At 46.3% G+C, this 16,850-nt stretch overlaps 1 non-coding gene and 29 pseudogenes across 1 annotated transcript; all 30 read left to right on the top strand.

Moving 5' to 3' along the window:
- Positions 1–374: 374 nt before the first annotated feature.
- Positions 375–493, top strand: LOC148249330 (5S ribosomal RNA; annotated as a pseudogene).
- Positions 494–698: 205 nt separating this feature from the next.
- Positions 699–817, top strand: LOC148249329 (5S ribosomal RNA; annotated as a pseudogene).
- A 235-nt stretch (positions 818–1,052) lies between these two features.
- On the top strand, positions 1,053–1,171 carry LOC148249328 (5S ribosomal RNA; annotated as a pseudogene).
- Positions 1,172–1,702: 531 nt separating this feature from the next.
- On the top strand, positions 1,703–1,820 carry LOC148249327 (5S ribosomal RNA; annotated as a pseudogene).
- Positions 1,821–2,024: 204 nt separating this feature from the next.
- On the top strand, positions 2,025–2,143 carry LOC148249326 (5S ribosomal RNA; annotated as a pseudogene).
- A 207-nt stretch (positions 2,144–2,350) lies between these two features.
- Positions 2,351–2,469, top strand: LOC148249325 (5S ribosomal RNA; annotated as a pseudogene).
- Positions 2,470–3,030: 561 nt separating this feature from the next.
- Positions 3,031–3,149, top strand: LOC148249324 (5S ribosomal RNA). The gene has a single exon (XR_015815243.1). It is a non-coding gene; the product is annotated as a 5S ribosomal RNA (ribosomal RNA).
- Positions 3,150–3,707: 558 nt separating this feature from the next.
- On the top strand, positions 3,708–3,826 carry LOC148249323 (5S ribosomal RNA; annotated as a pseudogene).
- A 204-nt stretch (positions 3,827–4,030) lies between these two features.
- On the top strand, positions 4,031–4,149 carry LOC148249322 (5S ribosomal RNA; annotated as a pseudogene).
- Positions 4,150–4,712: 563 nt separating this feature from the next.
- Positions 4,713–4,830, top strand: LOC148249321 (5S ribosomal RNA; annotated as a pseudogene).
- A 562-nt stretch (positions 4,831–5,392) lies between these two features.
- Positions 5,393–5,511, top strand: LOC148249320 (5S ribosomal RNA; annotated as a pseudogene).
- Positions 5,512–6,070: 559 nt separating this feature from the next.
- Positions 6,071–6,189, top strand: LOC148249319 (5S ribosomal RNA; annotated as a pseudogene).
- An 885-nt stretch (positions 6,190–7,074) lies between these two features.
- LOC148249318 (5S ribosomal RNA) lies at positions 7,075–7,193 on the top strand (annotated as a pseudogene).
- A 209-nt stretch (positions 7,194–7,402) lies between these two features.
- LOC148249317 (5S ribosomal RNA) lies at positions 7,403–7,521 on the top strand (annotated as a pseudogene).
- A 561-nt stretch (positions 7,522–8,082) lies between these two features.
- LOC148249316 (5S ribosomal RNA) lies at positions 8,083–8,201 on the top strand (annotated as a pseudogene).
- A 236-nt stretch (positions 8,202–8,437) lies between these two features.
- On the top strand, positions 8,438–8,555 carry LOC148249315 (5S ribosomal RNA; annotated as a pseudogene).
- A 203-nt stretch (positions 8,556–8,758) lies between these two features.
- On the top strand, positions 8,759–8,877 carry LOC148249314 (5S ribosomal RNA; annotated as a pseudogene).
- Positions 8,878–9,086: 209 nt separating this feature from the next.
- On the top strand, positions 9,087–9,205 carry LOC148249313 (5S ribosomal RNA; annotated as a pseudogene).
- Positions 9,206–9,767: 562 nt separating this feature from the next.
- Positions 9,768–9,886, top strand: LOC148249312 (5S ribosomal RNA; annotated as a pseudogene).
- A 561-nt stretch (positions 9,887–10,447) lies between these two features.
- On the top strand, positions 10,448–10,565 carry LOC148249311 (5S ribosomal RNA; annotated as a pseudogene).
- A 205-nt stretch (positions 10,566–10,770) lies between these two features.
- LOC148249310 (5S ribosomal RNA) lies at positions 10,771–10,889 on the top strand (annotated as a pseudogene).
- Positions 10,890–11,095: 206 nt separating this feature from the next.
- LOC148249309 (5S ribosomal RNA) lies at positions 11,096–11,214 on the top strand (annotated as a pseudogene).
- A 916-nt stretch (positions 11,215–12,130) lies between these two features.
- LOC148249308 (5S ribosomal RNA) lies at positions 12,131–12,249 on the top strand (annotated as a pseudogene).
- Positions 12,250–12,456: 207 nt separating this feature from the next.
- LOC148249307 (5S ribosomal RNA) lies at positions 12,457–12,575 on the top strand (annotated as a pseudogene).
- A 206-nt stretch (positions 12,576–12,781) lies between these two features.
- On the top strand, positions 12,782–12,900 carry LOC148249306 (5S ribosomal RNA; annotated as a pseudogene).
- Positions 12,901–13,461: 561 nt separating this feature from the next.
- LOC148249305 (5S ribosomal RNA) lies at positions 13,462–13,580 on the top strand (annotated as a pseudogene).
- Positions 13,581–14,137: 557 nt separating this feature from the next.
- On the top strand, positions 14,138–14,256 carry LOC148249304 (5S ribosomal RNA; annotated as a pseudogene).
- Positions 14,257–15,273: 1,017 nt separating this feature from the next.
- Positions 15,274–15,392, top strand: LOC148249303 (5S ribosomal RNA; annotated as a pseudogene).
- A 205-nt stretch (positions 15,393–15,597) lies between these two features.
- Positions 15,598–15,716, top strand: LOC148249302 (5S ribosomal RNA; annotated as a pseudogene).
- Positions 15,717–16,276: 560 nt separating this feature from the next.
- On the top strand, positions 16,277–16,394 carry LOC148249301 (5S ribosomal RNA; annotated as a pseudogene).
- The last annotated feature ends 456 nt before the right edge of the window (positions 16,395–16,850 follow it).

Raw genomic sequence — 16,850 nt, 5'->3', positions numbered from 1 at the left:
TTTTCAGCATGAAATGAAACAGGTGCGATCATACCAGCACTAATGCAACGGATTCTATCAGAACTCCGTAGGTAAGGGTGCTTGGGCGAAAGTAGTACTTGCAAGGGTTACCTCCTGCGAAGTCCTTATATTTCACCCATTTTCTTGTGAAGTCCTCGTGTTGCACCCATTTTTTTGCAGATGATTCTTTCGACGTTACGCGCGACTTGAATTATGGTCCTCAGGTTTATTCGCAAATGTGAGTCACGGCGCTTTAGCATTTTACTTGATATTATAACGAGAACGGGAGGTGCAGTGCGCACGCACAAGGAAACAAATGACGGGAGGGGGAAGAAAGGGGAATGAGTTTATGTATTTGCATCGCAAAATTAAACAGGTGCGATCATACCAGCACTAATGTACCGGATCCCATCAGAACTCCGCAGTGAAGTGTGCTTGGGGGAGATTAGTACTCGGATGGGTGACCTCCTGGGAAGTCCTCGTGTCGCACCAATTTTTTTTCAGACGTGTCATTCGACGTTACGCTCGTCTGGAACTAGGGACCGCTGGTTTATACGCAAATGTGAGTCAAGAAGCAGGGGCATTTTAATCGATATTAGAACGAGAATGAGAGGTGAAGTGTGAACGCACAAGGAAACAAATGACGGGAGGGGGAAGAAAGGAGAAGGAGTGTATGTATTTGCAGCGCGAAATTAAACAGGTGCGATCATACCAGCACTAAAGCTCCGGATCCCATCAGAACTCCGCAGTTAAGTGTTCTTGGGCGAGTGTAGTACTCGGATGGGTGACCTCCTGCGAAGTCCTCATATTTCACCCATTTTCTTGGGAGGTCCTCGTGTTGCACCCATCTTTTTGCAGATTATTCTTTCGACGTTACGCGCGACTTGATTTATGGTCCGCAGATTTATTCGCAAATGTGAGTCACGGCACCGTCGCATTTTACTTAATATTAGAACGAGTACGGGAGGTGCAGTGCGCACGCACAAGGAAACAAATGACGGGATGAGGAAGAAAAGAGAATGAGTGTATGTATTTGAAGCGCAAAATTAAACAAGTGGCATCATACCAGCACTACTGCACTGGATCCCATCAGAACTCTGCAGTTAAGTGTGCTTGGGCGAGAGTAGTACTCAGATGGGTGACCTCTTGGGAAGTCCTTGTATTTCAACAATTTTTTTCAAATGGGTCGTTCAACGTTACGCGCGACTGGAACTATGGTCCGCTGGTTTAGACCCAAATGTGAGTCAAGAATCAGGGGCATTTTAATCGATATTAGAACGAGAAGGAGAGGTGCAGTGTGAACGCACAAGGAAACAAATGATGGGAGAGGGGAGGGAAGAAGGAGTGTATGTATTTTCAGCACGAAATTAAACAGGTGAGGTCACACCAGCACAAATGCACCGGATCCCATCAGAACTTCGCAGTTAAGTGGGCTTTGGCGTAAGTAGTAAAATGATGGGTTACCTCCTGGGAAGTTCTCGTGTTGCACCCATTTTCTTTTTTTCAGATGTGCCGTTCGACGTTACGCGCGACTTTAATTATGGTCCGCAGATTTATTCGCAAATGTGAGTCACGGCGCCGTGGCATTTTACTTGATATTAGAACGAGTACGAGAGGTGCAGTGCGCACGCACAAGGAAACAAATGACGGGAGGAGGAAGAAAAGATTACGAGTGTATGTATTTGAAGCGCAAAATTAAAGAAGTGGCATCATACCGGCACTAATGTACTGGATCCCATCAGAACTCTGCAGTTAAGTGTGCTTGGGCGAGAGTAGTACTCGGATGGGTGACCTCTTGAGAAGTCCTCGTATCGCAACAATTTTTTTTTAGATAGGTCGTTCGACATTACGGGCGACTGGAACTATGGTCCGCTGGTTTATACGCAAATGTGAGTCAAGAATCAGGGGCATTTTAATCGATATTAGAACGAGAAGGAGAAGTGCAATGTGAACGCAAAAGGAAACAAATGATGGGAGGGCGGGAGGGAAAAAGGAGTGTATGTATTTTCAGCACGAAATTAAACAGGTGCGGTCACACCAGCACAAATGCACCGGATCCCATCAGAACTCCGCAGTTAAGTGTGCTCTAGCGAAAGTAGTACAATGATGGGTTACCTTCTGGGAAGTTCTCGTGTTGCACTCATTTTTTTTTTCAGATGTGCCCTTCGACGTTACGCGCGACTTTAATTATATTCCGCAGATTTATTCGAAAATGTGAGTCACTGCGCCGTGGCATTTTACTTGATATTTATACGAGAACGAGAGGTGCAGTGCACATGCACAATGAAACAAATGACGGGAAGGGGAAGAAAGGAGAAGGAGTGTACGTATTTGCAGCGCGAAATTAAATAGGTGCCATCATACCAGCACTAATGCACCGTATCCCATCAGAACTTAGCAGTTAAGTGTGCTTGGGCGGGAGTAGTACTCGGATTGGTGACCTCCTGGGAAGTCCTCGTGTTGCACCCATTTTTTTTCAGATGGATCATTCGACGTTACGCGCGAATGCAATTATAAACCGCTGGTTCATTCGCAAAGGTGAGTCATGATGCCAGGGCATTTTACTTGATATTAGAACAAGAAGGAGAGATGCAGAGTGCACGCACAAGGAAACAAATAATGGGAGATGGGATGGAGGGAGAAAGAGTGTATGTATTTGCAGCGCAGAATGAAACATGAGCAATCATACCAGCACCAATGCAACGGATTCTATCAGAACTCCGCAAGTTAAGGGTGCTTGGGCGAGAGTAGCACTAGGATGGGTGACCTCATGCGAAGTCCTTATATTTCACCTATTTTCTTAGGAAGTCCTCGTGTTGCACCCATTTTTTTGCAGATAATTCTTTCGACGTTACACGCGACTTGAATTATGGTCCTCAGGTTTATTCGCAAATGTGAGTCACGGCATCGTAGCATTTTACTTGATATTAGAACGAGCACGGGAGGTGCAGTGCGCACCCACAAGGAAACAAATGACGGGAGGGGGAAGAAAGGAGAAGGAATTTATGTATTTGCAACGCAAAATTAAATGGGTGCGATCATACCAGCACTAATGCACCGGATCCCATCAGAACTACGCAGTTAAGTGTGCTTGGGCGAGAGTAGTACTCGGATGGGTGACCTCCTGGGAAGTCCTCGTGTCGCACCAATTTTTTTCAGATGGGTCGTTCGACGTTACGCGCGACTGGAACTAGGGTCCGCTGGTTTATACGCAAATGTGAGTCAAGAAGCAGGGGCATTTTAACCGATATTAGAAGGAGAAGAAGAGGTGCAGTGTGAACGCACAAGGAAACAATTGATGGGAGGGGGAGGGAAGGAGAAGGAGTGTATGTATTTTCAGCACGAAATGAAACAGGTGCGATCATACCAGCACTAATGCAACGGATTCTATCAGAACTCCGTAGGTAAGGGTGCTTTGGCGAGAGTAGTACTAGCATGGGTTACCTCCTGCGAAGTCCTTATATTTCACCCATTTTCTTAGGAAGTCCTCGTGTTCCACCCATTTTTTTGCAGATGATTCTTTCGACGATACGCGCGACTTGAATTATGGCCCTCAGGTTTATTCGCAAATGTGAGTTACGGCACCGTAGCATTTTAATTGATATTAGAACGAGCACGGGAGGTGCAGTGCGCACGCACAAGGAAACAAATGACGGGAGGGGTAAGAAAGGTTAAGGAGTTTATGTATTTGCAGCGCGGAATTAAACGGGTGCAATCATACCAGCACTAATGCACTGGATCCCATCAGAACTCTGCAGTTAAGTGTGCTTGGGCGAGAGTAGTACTCGGATTGGTGATCACCTGGGAAGTCCTCGTGTCGCACAAATTTTGTTTCAGATGGGTCGTTCGACGTTACGCGCGACTGGAACTATGGTCCGCTGGTTTATACGCAAATGTGAGTCAAGAATCATGGGCATTTTAATCGATATTAGAACGAGAAGGAAAGGTGCAGTGTGAACGCACAAGGAAACAAATGATGGGAGGGGGGGAGGGAAGAAGGAGTGTATTTATTTTCAGATGGAAATTAAACAAGTGTGGTCACACCAGCACAAATGCACCGGATCCCATCAGAACTCCGCAGTTAAGTGTGCTTTGGCGAAAGTAGTACAATGATGGGTTACCTCCTGGGAAGTTCTCGTGTTGTACCCATTTTCTTTTTTTCAGATGTGCCGTTCGACGTTACGCGCGACTTGAATTATAGTCCGCAGAATTATTCGCAAATGTTTGTCACGGTGTCGTGGCATTTTACTTGATATTTGAAAGAGAACGAGAGGTGCAGTGCGCACGCACAAGGAAACAAATGACGGGAGGGGGAAGATAGGAGAAGGAGTGTATGTATTTGCAGCGCGAAATGAAACAGGTGCGATTATACCAGCACTAATGCAACGGATTCTATCAGAACTCTGTAGGTAAGGGTGCTTGGGCGAGAGTAGTACTAGCATGGGTTACCTCCTGCGAAGTCCTTATATTTCACCCATTTTCTTGTGAAGTCCTCATGTTGTACCCATTTTTTTGCAGATGATTCTTTCGACGTTACGCGCGATTTGAATTATGGTCCTCAGGTTTATTCGCAGATGTGAGTCACGGCACTGTAGTATTTTACTTGATATTAGAACGAGAACGGGAGGTGCAGTGCGCATGCACAAGGATACAAATGACGGGAGGAGGAAAAAAGGGGAATGAGTTTATGTATTTGTAGCGCAAAATTAAACAGGTGTGATCATACCAGCACTAATACACTGGATCCCATCAGAACTCCGTAGTGAAGTGTGCTTGGGCGAGATTAGTACTCGAATGGGTGACCTCCTTGAAGTCCTCGTGTCGCACTAATTTTTTTTTTCAGACGGGTCGTTCGACGTTACGCGCGACTGGAACTAGGGTCCACTGGTTTATACGCAAATGTGAGTCAAGAAGCAGGGGCATTTTAATCGATATTAGAACGAGAAGGAGAGATGCAGAGTGCACGCACAAGGAAACAAATGACGGGAGGGGGGATGGAGGGAGAAAAAGTGTATGTATTAGCAGCGCAGAATGAAACATGAGCAATCATACCAGCACCAATGCAACGGATTCTATCAGAACTCCGCAAGTTAAGGGTGCTTGGGCGAGAGTAGCACTAGGATGGGTGACCTCATGCGAAGTCCTTATATTTCACCCATTTTCTTAGGAAGTCCTCGTGTTCCACCCATTTTTTTCAGATGATTCTTTCGACGATACGCGCGACTTGAATTATGGTCCTCAGGTTTATTCGCAAATATAAGTCCCAGCACCGTAGCATTTTACTTTATATTAGAAGGAGCACGGGAGGTGCAGTGCGTACGCACAAGGAAACAAATGACGGGAGGGGGAAGAAAGGAGAAGGAATTTATGTATTTGCAGCGCGGAATTAAACGGGTGCGATCATACCAGCACTAATGCACCTGATCCCGTCAGAACTCCGCAGTTAAGTGTGCTTTGGCGAGAGTAGTACTCGGATTGATGAGCTCCTGGGAAATCCTCGTGTCGCACCAATTTTTTTTCAGACGGGTCATTCGACGTTACGCGCGACTGGAACTAGGGTCTGCTGGTTTATACGCAAATGTGAGTCAAGAAGCAGGGGCATTTTAATCGATATTAGAACGAGAAGGAGAGGTGCAGTGTGAACGCACAAAGAAACAATTGATGGGAGGGGGAAGGAAGGAGAAGGAGTGTATGTATTTTCAGCAAGAAATGAAACAGGTGCGATCATACCAGCACTAATGCAACGGATTCTATCAAAACTCCGTAGGTAAGGGTGCTTGGGCGAGAGTAGTACTAGCATGGGTTACCTCCTGCGAAGTCCTTATATTTCACCCATTTTCTTGTAAAGTCCTCGTGTTGCACCCATTTTTTTGCAGATGATTCTTTCGACGTTACGCGCGACTTGAATTATGGTCCTCAGGTTTATTCGCAAATGTGAGTCACGGCGCCGTGGCATTTTACTTGATATTAGAACGAGAACGGGAGGTGCAGTGCGCACGTACAAGGAAACAAATGACGGGAGGGGGAAGAAAGGCGAATGAGTTTATGTATTTGTAGCGCAAAATTAAACAGGTGTGATCATACCAGCACTAATGCACCGGATCCCATCAGAACTCTGCAGTTAAGTGTGCTTGGGCGAGAGTTGTGCCCGGATGGGTGACCTCCTGGGAATTCCTCGTGTCGCACTAATTTTTTTTTCAGACGGGTCGTTCGACGTTACGCGCGACTGGAACTAGGGTCCACTGGTTTATACGCAAATGTGAGTCAAGAAGCAGGGGCATTTTAATCAATATTAGAACGAGAAGGAGAGATGCAGAGTGCACGCACAAGGAAACAAATGACGGGAAGGGGGGATGGAAGGAGAAAGAGTGTATGTATTTGCAGTGCAGAATGAAACATGAGGGATCATACTAGCACTAATGCAACGGATTCTATCAGAACTCCGCAGTTAAGGGTGCTTGGGCGAGAAAAGTACTCGGATGGGAGACCTCCTGCGATGTCCTTATATTTCACCTATTTTCTTGGGAGGTCCTCGTGTTGCACCCATCTTTTTGCAGATGAATCTTTCGACGTTACGCGCGACTTGATTTATGGTCCGCAGGTTTATTCGCAAATGTGAGTCACAGCGTCGTGGCATTTTACTTGATATTAGAACGAGTACGGGAGGTGCAATGCGCACGCACAAGGAAACAAATGACGGGAGGAGGAAGAAAAGAGAAGGAGTGTATGTATTTGAAGCGCAAAATTAAACAAGTGGCATCATACCAGCACTAATGCACTGGATCCCATCAAAACTCTGCAGTTAAGTGTGCTTGGGCGAGAGTAGTACTCGAATGGGTGAACTCTTGGGAAGTCCTCGTATCGCAACAATTTTTTTTCAGATGGGTCGTTCGACGTTACGCGTGACTAGAACTATGGTCCGCTGGTTTATACGCAAATGTGAGTCAAGAATCAAGGGCATTTTAATCAATATTAGAACGAGAAGGGGAGGTGCAGTGTGAACGCACAAGGAAACAAATGATGGGAGGGGGGGAGGGAAGAAGGAGTGTATGTATTTTCAGCACAAAATTAAACAGGTGCGGTCACACCAGCACAAATGCACCGGATCTCATCAGAACTCCGCAGTTAAGTGTGCTTTGGAGAAAGTAGTACAATGATGGGTTACCTCCTGGGAAGTTCTCGTGTTGTACCCATTTTTTTTTTTTCAGATGTGCCGTTCGACGTTACGCGCGACTTGAATTATTGTCCTCAGGTTTATTCGCAAATGTGAGTCACGGCGCCGTGGTATTTTACTTGATAGTAGAACGAGAACGGGAGGTGCAGTGCGCACGCAAAAGGAAACAAATGACGGGAGGGGGAAGAAAGGGGAATGAGTTTATGTATTTGCAGTGCGAAATTAAACAGGTGCGATCATACCAGCACTAATGCACCGGATCCCATCAGAACTTCGCAGTGAACTGTGCTTGGGCGAGATTAGTACTTGGATGGGTGACCTCCTGGGAAGTCTTCGTGTCGCACCAATTTTTTTTCAGACGGGTCGTTCGACGTTACGCGCGACTGGAACTGGGGTCCGCTGGTTTATACGCAATTGTGAGTCAAGAAGAAGGGGCATTTTAATCGATATTAGAACGAGAATGAGAGATGCAGAGTGTACGCACAAGGAAACAAATGACAGAAGGGGGGATGGAGGGAGAAAAAGTGTATGTATTTGCAGCGCATAATGAAACATGAGCGATCATACCAGCACCAATGCAACGGATTCTATCAGAACTCCGCAAGTTAAGGGTGCTTGGGCGAGAGTAGCACTAGGATGGGTGACCTCCTGCGAAGTCCTTATATTTCACCAATTTTCTTAGGAAGTCCTCGTGTTGCACCCATTTTTTTGCAGATGATTCTTTCGACGATACGCGCGACTTGAATTATTGTCCTCAGGTTTATTCACAAATGTGAGTCACGGCACCGTAGCATTTTACTTGATATTAGAACGAGCACAGGAGGTGCAGTGCTCACGCACAAGGAAACAAATGACGGGAGGGGGAAGAAAGGAGAAGGAGTTTATGTATTTGCAGCGTGGAATTAAATGGGTGCGATCATACCAGCACTAATGCACCGGATCCCATCAGAACTTCGCAGTGAAGTGTGCTTGGGCGAGAAAAGTACTCGGATGGGTGACCTCCTGCGAAGTCCTTATATTTCACCCATTTTCTTGGGAGGTCCTCGTGTTGCACCCATCTTTTTGCAGATGATTCTTTCGACGTTACGCGCGACTTGATTTATGGTCCACAGGTTTATTCGCAAATGTGAGTCACGGCGCCGCGACATTTTACTTGATATTAGAACGAGTACGGGAGGTGCAGTGTGCACGCACAAGGAAACAAATGACGGGAGGTGGAATAAAAGAGAAGGACTGTATGTATTTGAAGCGCAAAATTAAACAAGTGGCAACATACCAGCACTAATGCACTGGATCCCATCAGAACTCTGCAGTTAAGTGTGCTTGGGCAAGAGTAGTACTCGGATGGGTTACCTCTTGGGAAGTTCTCGTATCGCAACAATTTTTTTGCAGATGGGTCGTTCGACATTACACGCGACTGGAACTATGGTCCGCTGGTTTATAGGCAAATGTGAGTCAAGAATCAGGGGCATTTTAATCGATATTAGAACGAGAACGAGAGGTGCAGTGTGAACGCACAAGGAAACAAATGATGGGAGGGGGGAGGGAAGAAGGAGTGTATGTATTTTCAGCACGAAATTAAACAGGTGTGGTCACACTAGCACAAATGCACCGCATCCCATCAGAACTCCGCAGTTAAGTGTGCTTTGGCGAAAGTAGTGCAATGATGGGTTACCTCATGGGAAGTTCTCGTGTTGCACCCATTTTCTTTTTTTCAAATTTGTCGTTCGACGTTACGCGCGACTTTAATTATGGTCCGCAGATTTATTCGCAAATGTGAGTCACGGCGCCGTAGCATTTTACTTGATATTTGAATGAGAACGAGAGGTGCAGTGCGCACGCACAAGGAAACAAATGACGGGAAGGGGAAGAAAGGATAAGGAGTTTACGTATTTGCAGCGCGAAATTAAACAGGTGCGATCATACCAGCACTAATGCACCGGATCCCATCAGAACTCCGCAGTTAAGTGTGCTTGGGCGAGAGTAGTACTCGGATTAGAGACCTTGTGGGAAGTCCTCGTGTCGCACTAATTTTTTTTTCAGACGGGTCGTTCGACGTTACGCGCGACTGGGACTAGGGTCCACTGGTTTATACGCAAATGTGAGTCAAGAAGAAGGGGCATTTTAGTCGATATTAGAACGAGAAAAAGAGATGCAGAGTGCACGCACAAGGAAACAAATGACGGGAGGGGGGGTGGAGGGAGAAAAAGTGTATGTATTTGCAGCGCAGAATGAAACATGAGCAATCATACCAGCATCAATGCAATGGATTCTATCAGAACTCTGCAAGTTAAGGGTGCTTGGGCGAGAGTAGCACTAGGATGGGTGACCTCCTGCGAAGTCCTTATTTTTCACCCATTTTCTTAGGAAGTCCTCGTGTTCCACCCATTTTTTTGCAGATGATTCTTTCGACGATACGCGCGACTTGAATTATGGTCCTCAGTTTTATTCGCAAATGTGAGTTACGGCACTGTAGCAGTTTACTTGATAATAGAACGAGCACGGGAGGTGCAGTGCGCACGCACAAGGAAACAAATGACGGGAGGGGCAAGAGAGGAGAAGGAGTTTATGTATTTGCAGCGCGAAATTAAATGGGTGTGATCATGCCAGCACTAATGCACCGGATCCCATCAGAACTCCGCAGTTAAGTGTGCTTGGGCGAGAGTAGTACCCGGATGGGTGACCTCCTGAGAAGTCCTCGTGTCGCGCCATTTTTTTTTTCAGACGGGTCGTTTGATGTTACGCTTGACTGGAACTAGGGTCTGCTGGTTTATACTCAAATGTGAGTCAAAAAACAGGGGCATTTTAATCGATATTAGAACGAGAAGGGGAGGTGCAGTGTGAACGCACAAGGAATCAATTGATGGGAGGGGGAGGGAAGGAGAAGGAGTGTATGTATTTTCAGCACGAAATGAAACAGGTGCGATCATACCAACACTAATGCAACGGATTCTATCAGAACTCCGTAGGTAAGGGTACTTGAGCGAGAGTAGTACTAGCATGGGTTATCTCCTGCGAAGTCCTTATATTTCACCAATTTTCTTGTGAAGTCCTCGTGTCGCACCAATTTTTTTTTTCAGACGGGTCGTTCGACGTTACGCGCGTCTGGAACTAGGGTCCGCTGGTTTATACGCAAATGTGAGTCAAGAAGCAGGGGCATTTAATCGATATTAGAACGAGAATGAGAGGTGAAGTGTGAACGCACAAGAAAACAAATGACGGGAGGGGGAAGAAAGGTGAAGGAGTGTATGTATTTGCAGCGCGAAATTAAACAGGTGGGATCATACCAGCACTAAAGCCCCGGATCCCATCAGAACTCCGCAGTTAAGTGTGCTTGGCGAGATTAGTACTGGGATGGTTGACCTCCTGGGAAGTCCTCGTGTCGCACCAATTTTTTTTCAGACGGGTTGTTCGACGTTACGCGCGTCTGGAACTAGGGTCCGCTAGTTTATACGCAAATGTGAGTCAAGAAGCAGGGGCATTTCAATCGATATTAGAACGAGAATGAGAGGTGAAGTGTGAACGCACAAGGAAACAAATGACGGGAGGGGGAAGAAAAGAGAAGGAGTGTATGTATATGCAGCGCGAAATTAAACAGGTGCGATTATACCAGCACTAAAGCTTCGGATCCCATTAGAACTCCGCAGTTAAGTGTGCTTTGGCGAGAGTAGTACTCGGATGGGTGACCACCTGGGAAGCCCTCGTGTTGCTCCTATTTTTTTTCGGATGGGTTGTTCGACGTTACGCGCGAATGGAATTATAAACCGCTGGTTCATTTGCAAAGGTGAGTCACGGTGCCGGGGCATATTACTTGATATTAGAACGAGAAAGAGAGATGCAGAGTGCACGCACAAGGAAACAAATGACGGGAGGGGGGATGGAAGGAGAAAGAGTTTATGTATTTGCAGCGCAAAATTAAACGGGTGCGATCATACCAGCACTAATGCACCGGATCCCATCAGAACTCCGCAATTAAGTTTGCTTGGGCGAGAGTAGTACTCGGATGGGTGACCTCCTGGGAAGTCCTCGTGTAGCACTAATATTTTTTCCAGACGGGTCGTTCGACGTTACGCGCGAATGGAACTAGGGTCCATTGGTTTATACGCAAATGTGAGTCAAGAAGCAGGGGCATTTTAATTGATATTAGAACGAGAAAGAGAGATGCAGAGTGCACGCACAAGGAAACAAATGACGGGAGGGGGGATGGAGGGAGAAAAAGTGTATGTATTTGCAACCCAGAATGAAACATGAGCAATCATACCAGCACCAATGCAACGGATTCTATCAGAACTCCGCATTTAAGGGTGCTTGGGCGAGAAAAAGTACTCGGATGGGTGACCTCCTGCGAAGTCCTTATATTTCACCCATTTTCTTGGGTGGTCCTCGTGTTGCACCCAATGTTTTGCAGATGATTCTTTCGACGTTACACGCGACTTGAATTATGGTCCTCAAGTTTATTCGCAAATGTGAGTCACGGCGCTGTACCATTTTACTTGATATTAGAACGAGAACGGGAGGTGCAGTGCGCACGCACAAGGAAACAAATTACGGGAGGGGGAAGAAAGGAGAAGGAGTTTATGTATTTGCACCGCGAAATGAAACAGGTGCGATCATACCAACACTAATGCAACGAATTCTATCAGAACTCCGTAGGTAAGGGTGCTTGGGCGAGAGTAGTACTAGCATGGGTTACCTCCTGCGAAGTCCTTATATTTCACCCATTTTCTTGTGAAGTCCTCGTGTTGCACCCATTTTTTTGCAGATGATTCTTTCGATGTTACGCGCGACTTGAATTATGGTCCTCAGGTTTATTCGCAAATGTGAGTCACGGCACTGTTGCATTTTACTTGATATTAGAACAAGAACGGGAGGTGCAGTGCGCCCGCACAAGGAAACAAATGACGGGAGGGGGAAGAAAGGGGAATGAGTTTATGTATTTGCAGCGCAAAATTAAACAGGTGCGATCATACCAGCACTAATGCACCGGATCCCATCAGAACTCCGTAGTTAAGTGTGGTTTGGCGAGAGTAGTACTCGGATTGTTGACCTCCTGGGAAGTTCTCGTGTCGCACTAATTTTTTTTCTCAAACGGGTCATTCGACATTACGCGCGACTGGAACTAGGGTCCACTGGTTTATACGCAAATGTGAGTCAAGAAGCAGGGGCATTTTAATCGATATTAGAACGAGAATGAGAGGTGAAGTGTGAATGCACAAGGAAACAAATGACGGGAGGGGGAAGAAAGGAGAAGGAGTGTATGTATTTGCAGCGCGAAATTAAACATGTGCGAACATACCAGCACTAAAGCTCCGGATCCCATCAGAACTCTGCAGTTAAGTGTGCTTGGGCTAGAGTAGTTCTCGGATGGGTGACCACTTGGGAAGTCCTCGTGTTGCACCCATTTTTTTTTTTCAGATGTGCCGTTCGACGTTAAGCGCGACTTTAATTATGGTCCGCAGATTTATTCGCAAATGTGAGTCACGGCGCCGTGGCATTTTACTTGATATTTAAACGAGAACGAGAGGTGCAGTGCGTACGCACAAGGAAACAAATGACGGGAGGGGGAAGAAAGGAGAACGAGTTTATGTATTTGCAGCGCAAAATAAGAGGTGCGATCATACCAGCACTAATGCATTGGATTCCATCAGAACTCTGTAGTTAAGTGTGCTTGGGCGAGAGTAGTACTCGGATGGGTGACTTCTTGGGAAGTCCTCGTGTCGCACCAATTTTTTTTCAGACGGGTCGTTCGACGTTACGCGCGACTGGAACTAGGGTCCACTGGTTTATACGCAAATTTGAGTCAAGAAGCAGGGGCATTTTAATCTATATTAGAACTAGAATGAGAGATGCAGAGTGCACGCAAAAGGAAACAAATGACGGGAGGGGGGATGGAGGGAGAAAAAGTGTATGTATTTGCAGCGTAGAATGAAACATGAGCAATTATACCAGCACCAATGCAACTGATTCTATCAGAACTCCGCAAGTTAAGGGTGCTTGGGCGAGAGTAGCTCTAGGATGGGTGACCTCCTGCGAAGTCCTTATATTTCACCCATTTTCTTAGGAAGTCCTCGTGTTGCACCCATTTTTTTGCAGATGATTCTTTCGACGATACGCGCGACCTGAATTATGGTCCTCAGGTTTATTCGAAAATGTGAGTCACGGCACCGTAGCATTTTACTTGATATTAGAACGAGAACGGGAGGTGCAGTGCGCACGCACAAGGAAACAAATGACGGGAGGGGGAAGAAAGGAGAAGGAGTTTATGTATTTGCAGCACAGAATTAAACGGTTGCGATTATACCAGCACTAATGCACCGGATCCCATCAGAACTCCGCAGTTAAGTGTGCTTGGACGAGAGTAGTACTCGAATGGGTGACCTCCTGGGAAGTCCTCGTGTCGCACCAATTTTTTTTCAGATGGGTCGTTCGACGTTACGCGCGACTGGAACTGGGGTCCTCTTGTTTATACGCAAATGTGAGTCAAGAAGCAGGGGCATTTTAATCGATATTAGAACGAGAAGGAGAGGTGCAGTGTGAACGCACAAGGAAACAATTGATGGGAGGGGGAGGGAAGGAGGAGTGTATGTATTTTCAGCACGAAATGGAACAGGTGCGATCATACCAGCACTAATGCAATGGATTCTATCAGAACACCGTAGGTAAGGGTGCTTGGGCGAGAGTAGTACTAGCATGGGTTACCTCCTGCGAAGTCCTTATATTTCACCCATTTTCTTGTGAAGTCCTCGTGTTGCACCCATTTTTTTGCAGATGATTCTTTCGACGTTACGCGCGACTTGAATTATGGTCCTCAGGTTTATTCGCAAATGTGAGTCACGGCGCCGTAGCATTTTACTTGATATTAGAACGAGAACGGGAGGTGCAGTGCGCACGCACAAGGAAACAAATGACGGGAGGGGTAAGAAAGGGGAATGAGTTTTTTAGTTTTGCAGCGCGTAATTAAACAGGTGCGATCATATCAACACTAATGCACCGGATCCCATCAGAACTCCGCAGTGAAGTGTGCTTGGGCGAGATTAGTACTCGGATGGGTGACCTCCTAGGAAGTCCTCGTGTCGCACCAATTTTTTTTCAGACGGATCGTTTGACGTTACGCGCGTCTGGAACTAGGGTCCGCTGGTTTATACGCAAATGTGAGTCAAGAAGCAGGGGCATTTTAATCGATATTAGAACGAGAATGAGAGGTGAAGTGTGAACGCACAAGGAAACAAATGACGGGAGGGGGGGAGGGAAGAAGGAGTGTGTGTATTTGCAGTGTAGAATGAAACATGAGGGATCATACAAGTACTAATGCAACGGATTCTATTAGAACTCCGCAATTAAGGGCGCTTGGGCGAGAAAAGTACTTGGATGGGTGACCTCCTGCGAAGTCCTTATATTTCACCCATTTTCTTGGGAGGTCCTCGCGTTGCACCCATCTTTTTTCAGATGATTCTTTCGACTTTACGCGCGACTTGATTTATGGTCCGCAGGTTTATTCGCAAATGTGAGTCACGGCGCCGTGGCATTTTACTTGATATTAGAAAGAGTACGGGAGGTGCAGTGCGCACGCACAAGGAAACAAATGACAAGAGGAGGAAGAAAAGAGAAGGAGTGTATGTATTTGAAGCGCAAAATTAAACAAGTGGCATCATACCAGCACTAATGCACTGGATCCCATCAGAACTCTGCTCTTAAGTGTGCTTGGGCGAGAGTAGTTCTCGGATGGGTGACCTCTTGAGAAGTCCTCGTATCGAAATAATTTTTTTTCAGATGGGTCGTTCGACGTTACGCGCGACTTGAACTATGGTCCGCTGGTTTATACGCAAATGTGGGTCAAGAATCAGGGGCATTTTAATCAATATTAGAATGAGAAGGAGAGGTGCAGTGTAAACGCACAAGGAAACAAATGATGGGGGGGGGGAGGGAAGAAGGAGTGTATGTATTTTCAGCACGAAATTAAACAGGTGCGGTCACACCAGCACAAATGCTCCGGATCCCATCAGAACTCCGCAGTTAAGTGTGCTTTGGCGAAAGTAGTACAATGATGGGAGGGGGAAGAAAGGAGAAGGAGTTTATGTATTTGCAGCGTGAAATTAAACAGGTGCGATCATACCAGCATTAATGCAACCGATCCCATCATAACTCCGCAGTTAACTGTGCTTGGGCGAGAGTAGTACTCGGATGGGTGACCACTTGGGAAGTCCTCGTGTTACACCCATTTTTTTGCAGATGATTCTTTCGATGTTACGCGCGACTTGAATTTTGGTCCTCAGGTTTATTCGCAAATGTGAGTCACGGCGTCGAAATATTTTACTTGATATTAAAACGAGCACGGGAGGTGCAGTGCGCACGCACAAGGAAACAAATGACGGGAGGGGAAAGAAAGGAGAAGGAGTTTATGTATTTACAGCGCGAAATTAAACGGGTGCGATCATACCAGCACTAATGCAACGGATCCCATCATAACTCTGCAGTTAAGTGTGCTTGGGCGAGAGTAGTACTCGGATGGGTGACCTCCTGGGAAGTTCTCGTGTCGCACAAATTTTTTTTCAAACGGGTCGTTCGACGTTACGCGCAACTGGAACTATGGTCCACTTGTTTATACGCAAATGTGAGTCAAGAAGCAGGGGCATATTAATCGATATTAGAATGAGAAAAAGAGGTGCAGTGTGAACGCACAAGGAATCAAATGATGGGAGGGGGGAGGGAAGGAGAAGGAGTGTATGTATTTTCAGCACGAAATGAAACAGGTGCGATCATACCAGCACTAATGCAACAGATTCTATCAGAACTCCGTAGGTAAGGGTGCTTGGGCGGGAGGAGTACTAGCATGGGTTACCTCCTGCGAAGTCCTTATATTTCACCCATTTTCTTGTGAAGTCCTCGTGTCGCACCAATTTTTTTTCAGACGGGTCGTTCGATGTTACGCTCGTCTGGAACTAGGGTCCGCTGGTTTATACGCAAATATGAGTCAAGAAGCAGGGGCATTTTAATCGATATTAGAACGAGAATGAGAGGTGAAGTGTGAACGCATAAGGAAACAAATGACGGAAGGGGGATGAAAGGAGAAGGAGTGTATGTATTTGCAGAGCGAAACTAAACAGGTGCGATCATAGCAGCACTAAAGCCCCGGATGCCATCAGAATTCCGCAGTTAAGTGTGCTTGGCGAGATTAGTACTCGGATGGGTGTCCACCTGGGAAGCCCTCGTGTTGCACTTATTTTTTTTTCGGATGGGTTGTTCGACGTTACGCGCGAATGGAATTATAAACCGCTGGTTCATTTGCAAAGGTGAGTCACTGTGCCGGGGCATATTACTTGATATTAGAACGAGAAAGAGAGATACAGAGTGCACGCACAAGAAACAAATGACGGGAGGGGGGATGGGAGGAGAAAGAGTGTATGTATTTGCAGTGCAGAATGAAACATGAGGGATCATACTAGCACTAATGTAACGGATTCTATTAGAACTCCGCAGTTAAGGGTGCTTGGGCGAGAAAAGTACTCAGATGGGTGACCTCCTGCGAAGTCCTTATATTTCACCCATTTTCTTGGGAGGTCCTCGTGTTGCACCCATCTTTTTGCAAATGATTCTTTCGACGTTACGCGCGACATGATTTATGGTCCGCAGGTTTATTCGCAAATGTGAGTCACGGCGCCGTGGCATTTTACTTGAT

The sequence above is a fragment of the Carica papaya genome, chromosome 8 (genome assembly GCF_054855325.1).
Source record: "Carica papaya isolate Zhongbai chromosome 8, ASM5485532v1, whole genome shotgun sequence".
In the NCBI taxonomy this organism is placed as follows: domain Eukaryota; kingdom Viridiplantae; phylum Streptophyta; class Magnoliopsida; order Brassicales; family Caricaceae; genus Carica; species Carica papaya.
The sequence above is the reverse complement of the archived record's forward strand: the minus strand, read 5'-3'. Positions and strand labels throughout refer to the sequence as shown.